The sequence below is a fragment of the Dasypus novemcinctus genome, chromosome 27, assembly GCF_030445035.2.
Source record: "Dasypus novemcinctus isolate mDasNov1 chromosome 27, mDasNov1.1.hap2, whole genome shotgun sequence".
Classification (NCBI taxonomy): Eukaryota; Metazoa; Chordata; class Mammalia; order Cingulata; family Dasypodidae; genus Dasypus; species Dasypus novemcinctus.
Window position 1 is genome coordinate 16,439,174 of NC_080699.1, and position 14,359 is coordinate 16,453,532.

Sequence of the window (14,359 nt, forward strand, 5' to 3'; positions counted from 1 at the left end):
AATTAAATTAAGACTGAAAAAAGAAAATCTCTAAAGTCGCTCTCAAATCTGAAGCTTTGCTGGTGACTCATATTCAGGAACTTTCATAAGCAATTTACTGACATTGAACAAAAATGTTTCTCCGTAAATCAAAGCTTTATGTCAGCCGAGTTCAAGGCAATTGGACAACTACTCTGTAGTTACTCAATCTTAGTCCAAAGAGATCAAATGCTGCAATTCTGAGACCAACTGGCCTTGAACTTTCCCTCAGCATTGTTTAACAGAATCTTCTTTACGTTGGTCTCTGGCCGGGCCTGCATATTAAGAGCCCCAAACTAATAAATGCATATTAACAAATACCGAAGACGAAATAAACATATCTAATGCCTTTAACAAATATCCTAGAGCAAAACATGGCAGAAACAAGAAAAATAAAAAACAGAATTGGAGGAAATCCCTATTGACATTGAATCAATTAAAATACCCCTCCCCCCACCCCCCACTCCAATAGACACATTTCTTTCAGACTTGGAGAACAGGAAATGTGTAGATTCCAATCTATGACCCTCTCTGTTAAAGGTGGATAAACCAATTTTTTTTGGTAGAATATTATATAAAATAAGTATTTATCTGCTGTGCTTGTATGCTATAAAAATTTAAATATAACCTGTGCCTCAGTTTGTTCATCTGTAAAATGGTAATGATACTGATGCTCATCTCACAGGCTTATAAAAAGATTAAATAAATGGAAATACATAAAGCACACTGAAGAGAGCCTAGCACAGAGGACACACTCATATATGTTAGCTATTGTTAAATTTCTTCTTCGTTAGTGAGAACCTTTCCATGTGACTATAGAATCTTTGGACATGGTACTAATGGTAGGCCCAACACACATTATTCCTGTATGTTGAGGAAAGCCTTGAAACCTTAATGCATGGTGGTCAAAATCAGCACAGAAGTAAAATTGATGATGTAAAGTACCCTCTAAGGGCCATCGTTATTGCTGAACTTGTGATATTTAGGCACAACTGAATAATGCCTCCACTCCAGATGTCCTTACCCTAATCCTTGGAACCTGTAAATACTTTACCTTAGATGGCAAAAGGGATTTTGCAGATATGATGAAGGGTGGAGACCTTGCTGATGGGCCCAAACTAATCACAAGTCTTTAAAGGGAAAGAACATTTCCCAGCTGTGGTTAGAGAGACACGGTAAGAAAAAGAGTGAGAGATATATGGCAGGAGAAGTTCTGGACCGGCTGCTGCTGGCTTTGAAGGTGGAGGAAGCAAGCCACAGAACGCTGGTGGCCTCTAGCAGCCATGAAAGGCAAGGAGCAGTGTCTCCCCTGCAGCCTTCAGAAAATGAATGCAGCCCTGCCAACAGCTTTATTTCTGCCCCCTTCCCCTCCTCCCACCCTGCTGTTGTCGTCTCTTCTCATTTTCTCTCCTCTAGGATTCACCGGGATTCGATCCTGGAGAGAGGTTTCCTGTCAGTTACACCACCTCACTTCGTGGTTTCTGCTGCACTTCACCTTGGCTCTCCCCTTGGCTCTCTTTTGATGTGTCGTCATCTTGCTGTGTGTGACTCACTTGTGCGGGCACTCATGCGGGCCCTGGCTCACCATGTGGGCACTTGCACAGGCACTGGCTTGCTGTGTGGGCATGCTTTCTCTTCTTTTTCATCAGGAGGTCCCAGGGATTGAACCCAGGTCCTCCCATATGGTAGGTGGAAGCTTTCACTTGAGCCACATCCACCTCCCGCCAAAAGCTTGATTTTAGCTCAGTGAGACCCATGCCAGACCTCAGACCTACAGATTGTAAGATAATCAATTTGTTACAGCAGCAATAGAAAACTAATACTCCAAGATAACAGTGTTTTGCAAGGATATTGTTTTAGTTTGCTAGAGGTTGCTAAAGCAGTATTGCAGAAATGAGTTGGCTTCTACCACGGGATTTATGAACTTATAAGCTTACCATCCTGAGGCTGGGAAAATATCTCCAAATCAAGGTATCAGGTGAAGCTCTTTCCCCAAAGGTTGGCTACTGGTGATCCTGGACTCCTGCTACATGACAAGGCACAATGGCAACTCAGTGGGTCTCTGCCTTCTCCTCATTTACTCCCCAGGCTCAGCTGTGGGCCATCAGGCACATGGTGGTAAGTGCTCATCTCCTCCCCTCTGCTTCAGGCCTGTTGCTAGTTCTGCTTCAGGCTGCTCAATCTGTGGCCTTTCTCTCTCCTGGGTTCATTGATTTCAATTTCTGGAGGCTTCTGTCTGTCACTCCAGCTTTTCTCTGTGTCTTTGCAGCTTTTTATTCCTCTGTTTTTAAAGGACTTCAAATAGAAGATTAAGACCCAACCTGGGTTATGCCTTTGATTAAAAGTGATCTAATCAAAAAGAAGGTCCCTTTATACTCTAATCAAAAGTTCCCATCTGTAATAGGTTTACATGCACAGGGGTGGATTAGCTTTAAGAACGGGATTTTCTGGGGCCCACCCAACATCAAACTGTCACAGATATCAAACAAACCCATTTATTACAAAATGAAAATGAATTATGTCATAAATGGAAAAAAAAAAACACAAAAATGCATGGCTTGAACCACAGATAGAGTAGAAGCACTTTTGTCAAGAAATAGTCTGGCCCAAATGCCAAAATAGAAAATAGAGAAATTAAAAATTAAATACATTTCTAAAATTGTAGAGCTGAAGAAATTTCAGACCACTTTCTCTGACTTAAAACTTAAATGAAAATTAACATTCTGCAGTTTACCTTTCTCAATTAATAGTGATAGTGAGAATAAAGAGCTACTAATATATGTTAGGTATGGAACTGCAGTGCAAAATGGTACTGAAAATGAAATGTTAATTTTGAAATATCAGAATTCTATAAATATCACAGGGATGGTTAATCTAAAAATAAATCCATTTGAAAAGTTTCTATCTATCTTCTTACATTTTAGAACACTTCTTTTCTGTAAGACTATAAATTGTTTCCAGTTTAAAAAGTCAAAATTGAATTCTTCACTGCTCATTGAAATGATGTATTAGAAAATGACATTGACATCCCGATGTCCAAGAAAAGGTGTCAGATTTTTTGTTTCCAAACTTCAAAAACATAGCTAGTTTGAAAAGAAAACAATAATATAATATTTTCAATTTAAAAATTATACTCAAATACAAGAGCAGTCTCTCATGACTGTGACAAATGTACAATACTAATAATACATGGTATTAAGAATAAGGTGGTTTATGGAAAAATACACAAAATATAAGCTTTGGACCATCATAGTAATAATATTTTGATGATGGCTTTTCATGATTATAACAAACATTCTACAACAATGCAAGGTGTTGGTGGTGAGATGATGTATGGGAATTCTGCACATTATGCATGATTGTTTTGTAAGCTCACAACTTCTCTAATAAAATTTTTTAAAAATTTGTTTTAAATTGTACTAAAAAAATAGATTTAAAATATATCTTCCTTAGCTTGCATGCTTGTATTGTTATATAATGTACCAGAGTTTAGGAAAAATACACTATTATTCTTGGAGGTATTAAAAAGATTAGTCCATATAACTCATAATGTAGGTAAAAAGTTTTCTTTGATCTAACATACCTATTATTGTTACCCCATGGGGTTCCTTTCATGATCTCACTACTAAATGTCATATTTTGGCTTAGTTTGAGTTAAAAAGAGGCTATTGTAATAGGATGGTTTGTGGGGAGAATACATCAAATGTAAGCTATGTACTTGATAGGAGTAATATTGTAATGATGTTCTTTCATCATTTGCAACAAATGTGAACAACAATGTAATGATGGTAGGGCAATATGTGGCAATCCTGTGTGGTATGCATGATTGTTCTTTAAATTTTTGAAATGCAAAGAGAAAAACGAAGTTATTAGCAGAGAGTGTAACTCAGTGGTTGAGTGCCTGCCTCCCACGTACGAGGTCCTGGGTTCAATCCCCCATACCTCTAAAAAAAAAAAGGTTACTGTGGCTATCCTAGGGATTTAATTTCCATTTACACCATGAGAAATGTATCCTTCAGCCACAAGGAGGATATCATTATCGTTTCTATTATGGTTTCTGAAAAGTTTACATTCCCAGCATAGTCAGCTCAGCTCCCAGATACATGTCAAGAAGGGAATGGTATAAATTGAAGAATTAGTTTCTTCCTCAGATGTTTTGGGTAAGGAGTCATTTACCTTCACTGCAGTGGTCACCACTGTGTGAGTATAGCTAAGTGTTTGCGACTCAGGATGGTAATGTATTCTGCAATTTTCTTACACATGGAGATAATAAATATAAAACCAAAGATTTCCATTTCTGCAAAGATGGTAAATAAAATAATCCAGAGTTCCTCCCACAAAAAAACCTTCAAGGAATATACCAATTATGCATTCCAAAGTGGAGAAGAAACAAAACAAACAAAAATAAATAAAACAACTTCAGTGGGAACCGTGTCCTGTTACTGTGCCTGCCTTGGGAGATTGGGGTGGGGGTGGGGACAAAGGGAGCTTATCAAGTCTCAATAAACAAGGGGCTAGGGTTTTATCAATTATTCAGGGTTAAGAGACCTTACATAAAGCAAGACTGAAGACGTCTAATGGGATGGCTAGGCTCATATGTCAACTTGGCCAGGTAACGGGTCCCCTCTGGTCAAGCAAGCTCTGGCTTGATAGTTACCGTGAAGACATTTTGTGAACTTAAGTCATCAATGAGTTACTGGCATCTATGGCTGATGACATCAACAATGAACTGAGGAGATGGCCTTTAGCCATAAGGAATCTAAGGCCTTCCCTTAGATGAAGGGATTTCAGCAGTGAGAGAGAATTCCGATTTCCACTCAGACAGCCAGTTTCTCCTGGGGAACTCATTGAGGACCTTCACCTAAATTCCTGGCTTGCAGCCTGCCCTGAGGAATCTGAACCTAGGTGTACCCCCCAGTTGCGTGAGACAGTTCTATAAAATATCACAATATTTACAGATATCTCCTGTCAGTTCTGTTTCCCTAGAGAATCCTGACTATACACCCATATAAAGTCAGAAACCTCAAAAGACTACATGCTCAATACAAGCGCCAAACTAGAAAAGGGACATGACAAGGAAGTTTGTCAGTCCTGGCCGGAGACCAAGCTGAAGAAAGAAGGAGAGAACGGGTTGGCTTAAACAACTGGAATTTACTGGCTCACGGTTCTGAGGCTAGAGAAGTCTAAAACTGAGGCATCAGTAAAGTGATGCTTTGTCCTGGAAGACATTCTTGGGGCTCCTTGGCTTTTCTGTCACGTGGTGATATCTTCTCTTTTCTCTTCTGGGTTCTACTGACTTCTGGCTTCTAGATTCTTCCCATGACTTTCTCTATTTCAGAATTTCATTCTGCTTATAGAGGACTGTAGTAATCTGGATTAAAGCCCAACCTGATTCAGTTGAGCCACTCCTTAACCGAAGTAACATCTTCCAGAGATCCTGTCCTGGTTTGAATCTTTTGTGGACCCCAGAAAATTATGTTCTTGAGCTTACCCATTCCTATTGCCTATATGCCTATTGTATGTGTAGCCTTTCAGTTAGATTCAATTAAGGGAACTTTTGATTAGGTCACTTTTTGGTTAGACTGCTGTAGGGCCTTTGATTAGACTACATCAATGATGCATGGCCCAGGTTGGGTCTCAGTCCTCTTGCTGGAAGTTTACATAAACTCAGAGCTGAAAGCAGGGATAGACAAAGACAGCTGCCATTTTGACCCTGCCATGAGAGAGAGTAATGACTGCAGGAAGACAGAGAAACCCTGAGAGGATGAGAAAGAAGCCAGAGGCTGGCATCAGCAGAGCAAGCCTGAAGTGATCAGAAGCCACCATTTTTTCTTGCCATGTGGCAGGAGTCCAGGATCTGACCAGCAGCCAACTTTTGTTGAGAAAGCATCTCTGATAATGCCTTGGTTTGGACATTTTCAAAGCCTCAGTACTGTAAACTTTTATCCTAATAAATCCCCATTATAAAAGCCACCACATTTCCGGTAATTTTGCATCGGCACTTTAGCAAACTAAAACAGATCCTATTTATAATGGGCACATACCTACCAAAATGCAGACCAAAAAAGAACATACCCAAACTGGGGTATACATTTTTTAAAACTTTATTTTGTACATTTAATAATTGAAAATATAAACAATAATTAAAAAAGAAAAAGAAAACAGTTGAATAAAAACACGTTTCTCATTTAAATGTACTAGAAACATACAAATTTTTCTTTCAGTCATACAATATGTTACACGATATATTTGGTCCATAGTAACGCAATCACACAGTATTTGTCCTTTTGTGTCTGACTTGCTTCACTCAACATAATGTCCTACAGGTTCATCCATGTTGTCATATGCTTTACGACTCCATTTCTTCTTACAGCTGCATAATATTCCATCATGTGAATACACCACAGTTTGTTTATCCATTCATCAATTGATGGGTACCTGGGTTGTTTCCAACTTTTGGCGATTATGAACAATGCTGCTACGAACATCAGTGTGCAGATGTCTGCTCATGTCACTGCTCTCAGTTCTTCTGAGTATATACCCAGTAGTGGCAATGCAGGGTCATGTGGCAAGTCTATATTAAGCTTCTTTAGGAACTGCCAAACAGTCCTCCACAGTGGCTGTACCATTCTGCATTCCCACCAACAGTGACTAAGTGCTCCTATCTCTCCACATCTTCTCTAACCCTTGTAGTTCTCTGTCTTTTTAATAATAGCTAATCTGACGGTGTGAAATGATATCTCATTGTAGTTTTTGATTTGTATTTCCCTAATCATTAGTGATGTTGAGCATTTATTCATGTGTTGTTTTTCCATTTGTATTTCTTCTTTGGACAGATGTCTATTCAAGTCTTTTACCCATTTTTCAATTGGGTTATTTGCCCTTTTATTGTTGAGTTGTAACATCTCTTTATATATCCTGGATATCAAACCTTTATCAGACACGTGATTTCCAAATATTTTCTCCCATTGAGTTGACTGCCTTTTCACCCTTTGGAAAAAATCCTGGGAGGTGCAAGTGTTTAACGTTGAGGCATTACCATTTATCTATTTTTTCTTTTTTTGTGCGTGCTTTGAGTGGAAGGTCCAAAAAACCACCATCTACCACAAGGTCTTTAGGATGTTTCCCTACATTTTCTTCTAGTAGTTTTATGGTCCTGGCTTTTATATTTAGGTCCTTGATCCATTTTGAGTTGATTTTTGTATAGGGAGATAGGGGGTCTCTTTCATTCTTTTGGTTATAGATATCCGGTTGTCCCAGCACCATTTGCTGAAGAGAACATTTTGTCCTGTTAACATGGACTTGGCAGGTTTGCCAAAAACCAACTGACTGTATAGGTTAGGGTTTATTTCTGGATTCTCAATTCTATTCTACTGATTGATGTGTCTTTCTTTATGCCAGTACCATGCTGTTTTGACCACAGTAGCTTTGCAGTATGTTTCAAGATCTCCCATGGCATGTGTGTTGTTGTGTTTCATGTGGTCATTCACTCTCTTAGCCCCTGTTCAATTTTTTTCCCATTCTTTTCCCTCTCTGTTCTTTTCTCTCTTTACTTTTAGTTGTTCTGAGTATCACTTATTCTTTTTTCTATCATTTTGAGTACCCTGTTGTATGCCTCTAATGTGTTTTTTATCTCACCTATTGTATCTTTCATTCCCATGAGCACTATTACTTTTCTGTTCAGGATTTCAAATTCTTCTTTGTGCTCCCTCAGAGTCTTCTTGATGTCATTTATCTCTTTAATCATACTGTCTTTCAACTCCTTTATTTGATTTTGGAAATTTGTGTGCATCTTGCTAATTAGTTCTCTCAAATCCTGTGTCTCTTCGGAGCTTCGGTACATTCTTTTTCTTGGGCTGTATCTTCCATTTTCTTAGTACGGTTGATAATTTTTTGTTGATGTCTAGACATCTGATTAGGTTGTAGTTTACTCAGATGCTCAATGTCTATCTCTTTTGTAAGGATTTAGTGGCGGGAGGCTGAGTGTTGCCACTGTTTTTGGTTCTTGGTTCAACATGGATTGTCAGTCTTGTCCTGGTTTATCACTCAAAACAGGGCTCTGGACCCAGTAATTGGTTGCAGACTGGTTTCCTAGGGCCTTGGGGAGGGAAGCTATAAAGGCCGGAATAAGCCTCTCTTGCTTATTTTTAATTTTTTCACATGTGCTTCCTTGGTCTACCAGATGATGGCATGCTTTAACAGCCCTATCAGGTCAATACCAGCTAGGAGTGTGTTTGCTGCAAGGACTAGATCCATGTGACAGAGCTTCCTACCTGGAGGCTAAGAGCCTTGTAAATCAAACTTTCTCAGTGACAGTTCTCCAGTCTTCTCTGGCAGCCCCCTCCCTTTTCCCGGGTCAGAAATTTTTCCACTCCCCTTCTGAGTCCTCAACAATCAGTCCCTATTAGTAGAGGAGGAGATTGGGAGGATTGTATATATCTTTAGCCACTTTCTGGCTCCCATTGCAAACAATGGCATCGCCCCACCCAGCCTGGAAAGGCTCTGGTACACAGCAAATTTGTGGGTCAGAAGCAGAGTCAGCCTTAGGCTGTGTGTGTCTCTCTCTCCCCTTTTTCTGGGGTGGTGGATCCTTGGAGCCCCCTTTGTCTGTAGTGGCAGGCCCAGAGGCTTGAGAGTTCTCAAGTGCCTTTAGTGTGGAGGGTGGTGCCAGCAGCTGCTCTTGCTGGTTTCAACTCACACTTCTGATTCCCCTCCTTTGTCTCTCTCTCCTCTGGGTGGTGTCCAGCTTTTGCCTGGTGTCCTAAACACTCGAAGAGCTTTTTCCAGGCTGTTTCAGCCTATCCTCTAGGTATTTTTCCAGGGTGTACAATTTAATATATTTCAGGGGAGGTCATCTGAAGATTTGTAGCCAGGGGTCTGTCTCCCCTCAGGTAGATTTGCAGTTTGAATTTCCATTACCTGCATGGCCCAGAAATTAAAAACCCAAGGAATTAACATAGCAGAAAGTGGTCCAGAGTGATAATTCCCTTGGGTGGCTGAGCATGCACTCCTCAACTAAGGACTGCGCAGAATTCCCCAGGTAGAATCAATACTCTAAAATAGTCAACAAAATCTATTATCCCAAAATGTAAAATTTACAGTGTCTGGTATCCAATGAAAAATTATCAGGCATACAAAGGATCAGGAAACTATGACCCATAACCAGGAGAAAAAAATTGGTCCATAGAAACAAACTCAGAAATGACAGAAATGGTGGAATTAACAGACAAGGATGTTAAAAGAGCTTTCAGAAATACGTTCCATATGTTCAGGAAAGGAAAGGGAATCGTGAACATGGTGAGGAAAGAAATGGAAGCTATAAAAATACTCAAATAGGGAGTGGATGTGGCTCAAGTGATAGAGCGCATGCTTCCCACATAGCAGGTCCTGGGTTTGGCTCCTGGTGCCTCCTAAAAGCAAAAAACAAAAACAAATAACAAGCAAACAAACAAAATAACCAACTCAGGGGAGCCAATGTGGCTCAATGGTTGAGTGCCAGCTTCCCACATAGGAGGTTCAGGGTTCAATCCCCAGTCCTCGTACCTCACTCACACACAAATACTCAAATAGAACTTCTAGAGAAGACATATATACTATCTGAAATGAAAAATATGCTGGATATGATTAACAGCAGTTTAGATGCTGCAGAAGAAAAGATCAGCAAACTTGAAAACATAGCAGCAGAAGGTTTCCAAAATGATTCATAAAGAGAAAAAAGACCAGAAAAAAAAAGGAGTAGAGTGTCATTGATCTAGAAGATAATATCAAGTGGTCTAACATACTTCTATTGGAGTAACAGAAGGAAAGAACAAGAATGATACTGAGAGAAAAACATTTTTAAACCAACAAAAATTGGTAGAGCTTATTGCATCTGAGACTCACTGAAAAAACTTATAAAGGAGGATATCTTTGGTAGGTAGCTGTGACAGTTTGAATTTGGTGAGTCCCAAAAAAAGAAAGATGGTATTTTTGAACTAATTCATTCTTGTGGGTGGGGGGCCCTTCTGCTTGGACTATTTCAGTGAGGTGTGACTCAGGTTGAGTCTCTGCCCTCTTGCTGGTTCTTATATAAATGGAGACACAGAGAGAGAAACACAAGAAAAGGGAGTTCTGCCACTTTTAGTCCTCCCTTGTGAGAGAGGACTCGAGGATCGATGCAGCCAAAGCTTAAGCACGAAGTCTCCAAGAGGCTGGGCCCTCGGAGCAGCTCAAGGCTGGAGAGATGAGCCACATGCCTGAGAGCCCCCAGCTGAATACTCAGGAAGAAAGCGGAGCAGCTGGGACTGAGAGGGGAGGTCTACAAAAAAACAAGCCCTATGCCTGGTTGCCCACAGCAAAGCTCCAGGAGATGGTAGATTCTGGAGGGGAAGGCAGGGACCTCAGCAGAGACCAGCGGCCATCTTGCTTTGCCACATGGCAGGACCCCAGGGTCACCAATAGTTAATTTTTGTGAGAAAGCATCTTGCTGATGCCTTGATTTGGACTTTCATGGTCTTGGACCTGTCAGCGTTTACCCTAAATAAAATTGCCATTATAAAAGCCAACCCAGGGAGCAGATGTGGTCCAAGCAGTTGAGTGCCCACCTCCCACATGGGAGGTCCCGGGTTTGGTTCCTGGTGTCTCCTGTAAAAACAAAAACAAACAAGGAAAACAAATGAAAAAACCAACTCAATCAGTGATCGAGCCGTACCAGCTTCCCACATATGAGGTCCCAGGTTCATGCCCCCGCCCCAGTACCTAAACATAAAAGCCAACCCATTTCTTGTACTTTGCATGGGCAGTCCTGTGGTTAACTAAGAGAGTCGCTGCTGATATGGTTCCCAATGATCCCACTTCCTGGTAGCCATACCCATAAGCAACCCCTCCTCTTGAATGTGGGTTGTCCCTACCAAGTTATTTCTTTTTTTTAAGATTTATTTATTTATTTATTTCTCTCCCCTATCTCCCCACCCCGGTTGTCTGTTCTCTGTGTTTATTTGCTGTGTCTTCTTTGTCCGCTTCTGTTGTTGTCAGCGGCATGGGAATCTGTGTTTCTTTTTGTTGTGTCATCTTGCTGTGTCAGCTCTCCGTGTGTGCGGCACCATTCCTGGGCAGGCTGAACTTTCTTTTTGCGCTGGGTGGCTCTCCTTACGGGGCGCACTCCTTGCATGTGGGACTCCCCTTCTCGGGGGACACCCCTGCGTAGCATGGCACTCCTTGCATACATCAGCAATGCGCTTGGGCCAGCTCCACACAGGTCAAGGAGGCCCGGGGTTTGAACCACGGACCTCCCATGTGGTAGATGGACGCCCTAACCACTGGGCTAAGTCTGCTTCCCCCAAGTTATTTCTAATGAACAGAAGACAGCTATAGTGATGGGGTGTCACTTCTGTGATTAGTTTATAAAAGACTTAGTGATTTACAGCACTGAATTATATGTTTGAATGTGGTTAAAGGGGGAAATTTGAGGTTGTATATATGTTACTAGAATAAAAATAACTAAAATAAAAAAAACATGGGACTGTACAATACAGTGAACCCTATTGTATACTATGGACAATATAGTTAGTAGTACAGTTATAAAAATGTCCTTTCATGAGTTGTAACAAATGTACCACACAGATGCAAGGTGTTAATATGGGACTCGGAGTTTTATGCAGGATTTTTCAGTAAATCTACATCTCTAATTTCAAAAAAACTTTTTAAAAAAAGACTATCAGTCTGTCTTGCTGGCATTCTTTGTTATCTTCTCATTTCTCATGCTTTCATGAAGCAAGCTGCCAGGTTGTTGCGGCTCATGTGGCAAAGAACGGAGCCTCTCTCTGGTCAGCACCTAGCAAGGAAACTAGCTGAGGCCCTCAGTCCAATGGTCCATGAAGACTCTTGCCAAAGACCATGTGAGTGAACCGGAAAGCTTCCTCAGTCATGCCTTGAGAAGATACCTCAATTCCAGCATGTGAGAGGCCCTGAAGCAAAGACCTAGGTAAGTCATGCCAGATTCTGACCTCCAGAAACTGAGATAATAAATGCAGTTTTGACAATCAACAATATCCACGGACCCTGCAATTCACTTAGTAGTTGTAGCATAAGTTTGCAGTTTCCATTGGATTTTCTACATTAGTGATAATGTCTCTGCTAATACGGAGAGTCTTGCCCTTTCCTTTTCAATCTGGACACATTTTCTTTCTCTGCACTGGCTAGAACTCTACTCTGGTACACTCCTGAATAGATGTGGTGAGAGGGGACATTCTTACCTTGTTCCTAAAAAGTGGAAAGCATTCCGCCTTTCACCCTTAAGTGGATATTAGTTGTAGCTTTTTCATAGATACTCTTTGTCAGAGTGAGGAAGTTCCTTTCTAATCCTAGTTTGAGAGATTTTTCTCAGGAATGGATGTTAGATTTTTTCAAACGAACTTTTTTTAATTAAAAATTTTTTCCATGTAACTTGATAAAGAATCATATAACTACTTGTTAACTATAGCACATTTATCTCATATAAGGTAGCACAAAAGATAAGTATGTTAGAGAATTCCTCTATAGCCAAGGAGGCTATGAGTTAGCCAGGTGTAGGCAAAGAGAAGGGCAGGAGGCTAGGCCAATGGGCAGTGGAAAGAATTTGGGGCTTTAACACAAAGCTTAGCAGTTTGTGTTTATCCTATAGGTGATGGAATGGCACTTAAGGATTTTCATCAAGAAAATAACCTGATAAGATCAGTATTTCAATAGGCTCATTATACTGGCAATATGGAGGATCACTTAGTGCAGGATAAGACTGCTGGCAGTGATAGCAATAAAGACTAAGATGGCAATTTATTTAAATATCAGTTAGGTCTTTCCTTTAGATAACTCACTAATATCGCCAGTCTTACTCATAAATCACCTCAGTGTGGAATGTATAAATTCCCGGGATGAAGCCCACATAGGTTTAATTATATATTTCTTTCATTTAGACAATGATACCTCTTGACCTTAACTCTAAACTACATGGTTCATGTAGCATCTTAAGCATGCACCACTGAATATAGTTGAAAAAAAAAATACATACAAATAATAAAATGATAATTTATTGCGCTTATGCCTTGGATTGGAGACTAAGAAGATCTAGATTGGGAGCTGATATGTCTCAGTGGTTGAGAGCTGGCTTCCCACATATGAGGTCCCAGGTTCAATCCCTGGCCTGGGGAACCTAAAAAAAAAAAAAAGACCTAGATTTAAATTCTGGATCTACAACTTGACAGCAGTGTTATCTGAAGAAAGTCGTATCCCCTCTGTGCCTCAGTGTCCTCATCTATAAAATATGAAGGTAGGCATTATATGTTTTGTTCACCACTCTATCTCAGCATTAGCACAGTGGTTTACACAGTGTGTCAATAAATACTTATTGATTAAAGGCATAAGTAATATTTACTCTACAGAGTTGCTCTGATCATTAAATGAGATTAAAATTGTGAAAGTTTCTAACACAGTTCCTAACACAGATTTTCGAATCGGCTGTTCTGTTGCAGGGAATATGCCAACGTTTGGCCGGAGACCTGAAGATTGGATAAGCCGGCAACCCTGATTGTGAGCTTCATTCTAGAGGAGCTACACAAAGTATATGTGATGGAGCACACAGTACCAAGTATGTGGAATGCAGCACACTGATCTGTGCTCAGAGTAAGTGGATGATAAACACTGAAGCTGAATGCTTATTGCATTTTATACTTTACAAAGCACTGTAATGAAGGTTGTTCCATTTGAAACAAGTGATACAATGAATTTTACAATAAAGAAAGTTGTTAGGAGTTCAGCAGAGGGAGGGATGAACTTCTGTTGAGATGGATAGGAGCTGCTTCATGGGAAAGCTGGAATTTGAGATGGGCTTCAAAATATGGATTGAGGCAATTTAGGAGCCAAAGGGCTGCAGGCTGCCTGCCATCAGGTTCAGTACACACCACACATCTGTCTGGAGAAACTTAGGTCTGTCTTTTTCTTGTTCTGAATATTCTTCAGAGTATCTTTGATTGTGTTTCGCATAATTACAATATTCCCTTGACTTTGGTCTTTAGCCTCTTTAACAGTATCCCTCAGACGGTCCAGGGAAGAGTTGTCCTTCACTGTGACGCACTGGGCTCACCGCCTTGAGCGCACTGGCTGGTCTAACCTTCAGAGAGTCCCTGAGGGATGGAACATTTTATCTACCTTTGAGAGTTATGGAAACTTTGATGTTCTCAGACGATAACGCATCCAAGGTCTCAGAGCTCGAAAGAGATGGAATTTGAACACTATTTCAGACCAGACTCAAAGTCACGCTCTTTCCACCACAATTTATTAACCATTATGAAGTGTATTTTTAAATTTATCCTTCTGGTTTTTGTAAAAG